The sequence below is a fragment of the Chironomus tepperi genome, unplaced genomic scaffold (genome assembly GCF_022539635.2).
Source record: "Chironomus tepperi strain 1889 unplaced genomic scaffold, CSIRO-AGI_Ctep_v1 contig_261, whole genome shotgun sequence".
NCBI lineage: Eukaryota > Metazoa > Arthropoda > Insecta > Diptera > Chironomidae > Chironomus > Chironomus tepperi.
Window position 1 is genome coordinate 1,013,737 of NW_027226383.1, and position 7,915 is coordinate 1,021,651.

The 7,915-nt window shown below is 24.2% G+C and overlaps 1 protein-coding gene across 1 annotated transcript in view; it reads left to right on the forward strand.

The window, feature by feature from the left end:
* The window catches only part of bru3 (bruno 3), a 286,566-nt gene extending 279,174 nt beyond the window's left edge, over positions 1-7,392 (forward strand). The window contains exon 13 of the mRNA XM_070641955.1: positions 5,346-7,392. The gene's annotated coding sequence lies outside the window, so the exon portion shown is untranslated. The remainder of the gene's footprint in view (positions 1-5,345) is intronic.
* Positions 7,393-7,915: the final 523 nt, after the last annotated feature.

The window sequence follows — 7,915 nt, forward strand, 5'->3', positions numbered from 1 at the left end:
GATGAATAGAATTTACACATATTAAATTAATTTTTAGAATCTTTTTTAAAAATTTATTGAGAAACATGAAATGGAAACAAAAAAAATCTTTAATAACGTCATTAAATTAAGTAATCTCTTTATAATAACGAATAATTAATTAAATTAAATTAAATAAATTCTCTCACATTCTCTATATTACCAAGAACATAAAGTAAAAAAAAAATTGAAACTTTTTAATAAATTGGCAGATTTTTCGAGGAAAAAAAAAAGAGTTTAAAATTTCCATAATTATTAATTAAATAATCAAAAAAAAAATTGAAAAAATATTTTCAATAAATTCTTATCAATCATATTGAAACGATAAACAAAAAATTATACATACATCAATCCATCCCCCCAGCTCCATTTTTCATAATGCCAATAATAATTATTAGCATTGTAGTATCTCACGTTATGTATACTTTTTAAATAAAAACAAAAAAAAAACTAATTAATTAACTATTCATATACATACATGAGCTTTCCCAAAAAAAAAACTTTTTATTATTAAATAAAACAATGAAAATATATTGTAAATCAAACTGATTTTTATTTAAGTTAAGAGAAAAAAAAATCACATATGAAATAAAATTGAAATGTTAACAATTATACTGATTTCTGTTTATTAATTTCTGTTGACTTTTTTCCCTCACTGGATCTCTCACTGTTTTTAAATCGTTATTTTGTGTATTAAAAATCTGTGGCAAATTTTTTTAGGCAAATTGAAGCTTTTTTGATAATTGAAATATTATATCATGATAGCCTATCATTAAGTGCCTGAAATTGAATCAAAATCCTTCTGGCTATATGCCAACCTTAGTTTCAAGAATTTCATGTTAAGCTTCAGGCTTGAGAATTGTTCAAAACAAAATCCAATTATCACTAAAATAAGGTAAAATTGCGAATTAAATTTCACGGATCAGATTGAATTTCAAAAAATGAAATCAGATTTCAGAATTAAATTGGAAATATGAATTTCTAAATTTTTCAGTTAGTTCAGGTAATTATATTTAGGGAATCATAAAAAGAATTCGAGATTATTTTCTTATTTGTAAAGATTTGGTAAGGTTTTCAATAATTTTTCTCTTTAAAATTTTTGCTTATTTAGTCAGTTAGGTGCTTTTTCTAACAATTTTAATATTAGAAGCTTATAATTGAGCAGCTTTTTTCATAATTTTATCTATACATTCTCAAGTCATGAAGTTTAAAGCTTTTGAATTTTGCGGATCTTGTTCTGAATTGATAGTAATCATTATTTAAAAACTGCAAATCAGAGTTTAAAGTTGATTCAGATTTTTTTCAAACTTTATGACAATTCTGTCCAAATTTTTGACATTTTAGAAAATTTTTGTCAACTTCAAAGCTTTTGCGGTGATTTAATATGAAAAGTAATGAAGGATTCCAAGTAGGGAGTTGCACGCATGTTCAATGATAATCAGTAGCATGCACTTATTACTATGCTTTCAAGAATTACTCACTCAAATGTCAAATATTAATGCCATCATGTTCAATTGACAGATAAAGAATATTTGAAAAAACTATAATTCGAAAAGTTAAAAGAATAGTCAGAAACAGAACCTTAAACCGCCTTAAAATGGTATATGTAGTCGAATCGATTTTTGTCTTTAAATTCTGATTTAAAAGAGTTGAATTAACAGTTCTAAAACATCGACTTGCATATATTGGTTTAAATAAAATCTAAAAACCACACTAGAAATTTAGAAACTTTGCCACAAACCATAAAATGACTGAAAAGTCTTCAAATTTATTCGGTTAATTATTTCAATGCAATTAAAACTAAAAAATTCCATTCAGAATTCTCATTTAGAATGTCAAATTTCATATTTCAATGAATTTAGTTACCAAAAAGAAACTATCTTTATAGATAAGCTATCCCAAGATGTATGAATATGCACAATTAATATGTTTCAAAAGATAATAAAATATTGAAAAAATTCACACAAAATAAACACGAAAAAGTGAAAAAAAAAACACATTGACGCACTCAAAAGGCTAAGAAAAAAATAATGAAGTAAATAAAGTTAGCTTCTTATGATAAGTTACATATTTCAATTTACAATATTTCAATTTTTCCTACAAAATTTGAGAAGAAAAAAAAAGTATTTTATTAAATATAATGAATAATGAAGACGATGCTGATGATGATATAAAAAAAATAATAGTCATATAGATGAAGCTATGATGAATTCCATACATACGGGCTGTGAATTGAATGTTGAAAAAAAAAACTTTAAAAATATAAAATAAACTAAAATAAAATTAAAGATTATGAAAAAAAATATTAATTGTGTACCATGATGATAAATGAACAAAAAAAAAATGTCCAGAATTTTAAATCAATTTGTTTAGGTAAATTTTCAAAATGTGAAATGAAACAAAAAAATAACTGAAAGTTACCAATTTTTAAAAAATGACGAAAAACGATTTGTCGATGTGATTAATGTTTTTGTTTACTGCTTAGGAGAAAATTTTTCTGTCGCTGACTGTCTTTTAGTTTAATGACAAATTTTTATGTGAAAATATTTTGTTTCATCCTCGAACAAAAAAAAAAGTTAAATATTTTATTTTTTAAATAATTTGTTTGTTTAATGGGCGCGCACATGTATCTTATATCTAATTGTATATTTTTGTAAAATGAGAACCGAAAAATAATGTTTTTTTTTGTCTTATTTCTTTTCGCACATTCGATATGAAATTATGGAAGGAAACAGACTCAAATTTTTAATTTTAATTGCATTGAAATAAAATGAACGAATTTTTTGTGAATTTAAAGAAAAATAATAATTGTGAGAGATCCAAAGTGGAAAACATTAAAAGCGAGGTCAAATTGATGAAGGAAGAAAAATTTGTGAATTTTTTATGTCACATTAAATAATTAGTGAGAGAAAATGGTGTACTTGAAAATTCTCTTTAGATGTTTTTATCATTAAGAATTAATTAAGAAGCTTTGATTGATCTTTTAAAGAGGTCGAAAATGGAGAAATTCTTTTTTTTCCCTCTCAAGAGTTTCTTTCTATTGAAAAATTAATTAAAATTGCTTAGGAGATTTGACTATGAATTTGATGCTAAAAAAGATCAAACGAGAGCTAGAAAAAAATCTCATTTAATTCAAAAAAATGAGTACGTAGAAGTCATTTGCAGGGATATTAAATTCCCAAGAATGTAGGAGCACAAGGACAATTTGATTGAATTTAAAACGTAAATTGTCGAATAAATGTCCTTTATTGAAATGAGCAGCATTGCTCTAATTCTCATGGTATTAAATCAAAGAGAACAGCTAATAAACTGACATTCAATGAGTCAAGAGGTAAACTAGAGCCTGAGTGGACAAGAATGCATTATAAATAGAGATAAATTGGACATAAATTTGCCTTTAGATAATTATTCTCCTAGGATAATCGACTAAAGGTTTAATTTTCAATTTCGACAGATTTATCGCTGAAAATCAAGCAAATGATTGTCCTAGAAACTAGAAATTGAAGTCAACTTAATTTTGTATGCAGTGAAAGCGATTTATCTATACAAAATTTGAGTCGGTGTCGAAATCTGTTAGAAACAGAAAGCAAATGCCTAATAGACAAGTATGATCAAGCCAATTAAATGATTTTGTATAGAAATATTCATTAAAACTTGAAGATGAAGCCTTAATTAGTTCTTAATAATTATAACGTTAATTAAGAATTATTCGAATAATATCATTTGCTTAAGAACTCATGTTTAACAATTAAATAATGAAAAAATCAAGTTTCAAAAATTCCACAATTTTTTTCTCATCAACTTTCCCAACAATTTTCAATAAATTTTCCATTTGCACCTTCAAAGGATCATCAAATAATGAAGAATAACTTCCAATTCACCCATTATGGAAGTTAAAATTTGCCAAAAAATTAAATAAAAAATCATTCATCCCTCATCATTATCTCTAACGTTAGAAATTATGTAAAATAAATTAACAGCATTTAATTTACAATTTCCTTTTGTAGTTTGTAATTTTTTGAAAAGGAAATCAGCCCTAACAGGCAAAGAGGATGCTCTCAAGAGTAGAGTAACGCTCATCTACTATACTTAAGGTGAGCAAGCTGTCAAGAACATGCTCATTGTCTGTTAGGTCAAATGACGGAAAGACGAACTGGATTGATGCTTAAGTAAATTAAATTAAATTAATTCAGAAGTAAATATGAGAAAAAAAAACTTTTTTTTTTGTTTAATTAGAAAACTATGAAAGTAAATAAAGATAATATACGATCAGCTTTAAATAATACTTAAAAAAAATCTACTTTAGTACTATTCAATGAAATATAATATTCCTATAACGAGAAACTAAAAAAACCAAAACATGAAGGAAAAAAATAAGAAAATAAAACGCACCATATCATTTAAATGATGAAAAAAAATTACAGATGAAAAAAGTGAAGTAAAAAATATTCTTTTTTGTATTAACAATTTACCAAAAAAATACTAGTAAAGAAAACGCATTGACTGAAAAAACATAAAAAAAAATATGAAAACTATTGTGAAAATCACAAAAGCTTTTTAAATTCAATTTATCATTTTCTGTTCCTGCATACAATCTAGTCAATATATAGTTTAGCGCAACAAGTTGGACATTTAATAATTTATCACATAATTCATTTATAAATGATTTATGAATATTCCCCATCATATTATCTTGTAGATATGAATTATTAAACTATTGAGCTGAATGGCTTGAAATTAATTTTAACTGGAAAAAATCATGTTATGGGAAGTGATGAAGTATGAGATAATTTATTAAATGTCCATCTGGGACATTTTTCGGATTGTTTTAGTGCTTTAACAACTTTTTATAGGCCAAGACAATTGTAATCATTATAATAATAACAGAGACATTTCAATTTGGCAGCTTGGCTTTCAGTAAAATTATAAAAAAATATATTCAAACTTAGTTTGTATTGAAAAATGCGATGGGGTGTGGGTTGGGATTGATTTTGTGGATGGAAAAAGGAAATTTCAACTTTTTGACTAAATTGACATTTTGAAACTTAAATTTCGTAAAGTTTAGTAAAATTTGTCAAATTACGAATCAAAATCAGTCTCAACCCAGCCTCAAAACTATTACAATTAGTAATTATATAAAAAAATCAACAGAATAATTATTATTGCGTTTAATTTATAATTTAAGTAGTTAATCAAGAAAGAAACAAAAATATTAAAAAGAAATAACATTCAGTATTCTTATTACAATTTAGAAAAACAAAAAAAATATTAACGATATAGTAATTGCATTCTTTAAAGTTTCTTAACATATTTCTCTCTCTTTTCAGCAAAAAAATAATATTTTATCACAAGGAACAATTTATTTCTTATACGAGTAAAAGAAACAACCATAAAGTGAACATTTATGAAAAAAACGTTATGCCCGTATCAAATCCGTACTATTATGAAGATGAAAATTAAGAAAAATTTTAAGAATAAAAACTTTTGCGTTCCATGCATTTTTAATTAATTATTTTATTTCATTTTATTTTTTCAACTTATTAAATAAAAATTACATTGAAAAATTCTCGAGGAAGAAAATTTATTAAATAAATTAATTAAAATAATATTAAAATCTGCTATTTACTTTTTAAATAGTAATGTAGATCATGCGATACGTGTAGGTGAATAATTATGAAAAATTTAGTTGCATTTATTTGAGTTTTAATTTTAAATCAGAGATTTTTGATTGTTTTGGTCGATTTTGTGAGTGTTGAGGGATTGTGAGGGGTAGTTGTGGCTACATTTCAACTAAATTAACCAAAGAATTTTAATTTTAGAATTTTAAAGTTGAATTCTAAGTGAACTAGACAAATATTGCAGCTATTGCCATCAATTGACCTGTATTCAGGTCATATAACTAAATAAATTCAAATTGAAAGTTACCAGTGCAATATTAAATGTGCAATGATGTTTAAAATTAGTCATTTTAGTAGCTGCCTCCTACACATCCTCAAAAAAACTCAAACTAAAAATCAATAAAATTGATAAACCTTTCTTGTTGCAAATTATTTAATTTTGTCATAATTTTTCAAAAAACTATTTAAAAACTTGTTAATTTTTAATTTAAAAAAACTATTAGATCTACTGTAATTAATTTATGATACATAAAAAGTATATTGTACTTATATCAAGGTGCCAGATATCGGAAAAGTTATTTAAACGACACATAATGAAGAAAAAAAAAATTTTATTTGATGATACAAAGAATATTGACCACATTTTTTGCATTATATTTAATTACCTAAATGTATTTAAAGTTAAGGATTTAAAAGAAATTTTTTGAGGAAATGAAGATAATAGCGAAATTCGCCTTGCAAAACAAAAAAAACGGTAAGATTAATTTTTAAGTCGATAGAAATTATTGGAGAACGTATTTTTAAAGGTACGGCAAAAATTGATTGAATTTGGTCAAAATTTCAAAAATTCTATTAAAATTTATGATTTTTTGACCAGAAAATTTTAAATTTAAAGCGAAAGATGAGCTACATTTTCACTTAATTCTGCACTTCCTAGACACAAATACACAAAAAAAAAATTGAAAAAATTCCTCTTCAGTGATAAGCTTAACGAATTAAGGCACTATCTCAGTAGTAAATACACCCAAGCTATTTGGCTAGACAAAAAAAAAGTATTGAAAAACAATCAAAAAAAATTAATAAATGCCAAAAAAAAAACATACGAATGCTAATTAGAATATAATCATTAATCAATCAATTTTACAGTTTATACTAGAAATTTCTAAAAATTCATTCAGGAATATGATAAAAATATGAAAATTCGTAGAATTTTAAATATAAACTAGAAAATTGCTTTTAATAATTAACACAAATTAATCGCATTACGCGCAAAAAGTAAGACAATGTTGTCTCGTTAGCTTTTCATAAAAAAATAAGATTGTGGATTTTGTTTTTCATCTGAAGATCTTTTATAATCTATTTTAGGATGTTGGTGGGTGTGGATCACTAAGGTGAATTGATGTTTAAAGAAGTTTTTAGAATGTTTTATAAAAAATGAAATGTTTTGAAAGATTTTACAAATTTTTTTGCTCATTAAAGCATTTTAAAATGAAAATGATAAATTTTCACCTTAGTTACCCCACCTTAGCCATATCCTTAACAAATAAAATAAAATAAAAACAATAGATTTGCTCTCAACTCAATTTTCTCATTTTCCTACAAAATCTTTCAAGTACAGACACTTGAATTGAGTGGAAAAAGAAATCGTCTAATTAGATAGCATTAAAAGAAAATCTTTACCTAATTATTTTCCGCTCATCTTTTGCTTTCAAAATTAAACGAAAAGTAAAAGAAAAAAAAATTGTGGTAAAAAGAAAAAAATTTTTATGCTTTTTTTTATGCTCTCAAAGTAATTTTGTATATTTGAGAATTTTTCTTTTTGTGGCAAATCTGTTGATGCAAAAATTATTTTTTTGCAAATAGAAATTTTCTTTTATTTTTAATTTTCATTTGATTGAAATGATGATATAATGAAATGATGAGCCTACGAACCAAAAAAAAACTATTAAGGATATATATTGAATAATAATATATTTAACTAATAAATTAATTTTTGCGCGATAAACTTCAGAGCTTTGCATTTTTACCGTCAATGAATAAAAAAAATTGATTGATAAGAAAAATAACAATATATGATATATTATAGATATATATTTGACGAATTGCGAGATTTTTGTAGGAAATTCTCATTTAGATTTGAACTCAATATTATCCAAAAAAAAATCTAATTAATTACATAAATTCATTAATTCTAGTTATTTTTCAAAAATATTATAAAAGTAAAAAAAATATAGAAAAACTTTTTTCATTTTCTTCGGCTTTTGCGAGAAAATTTTTAG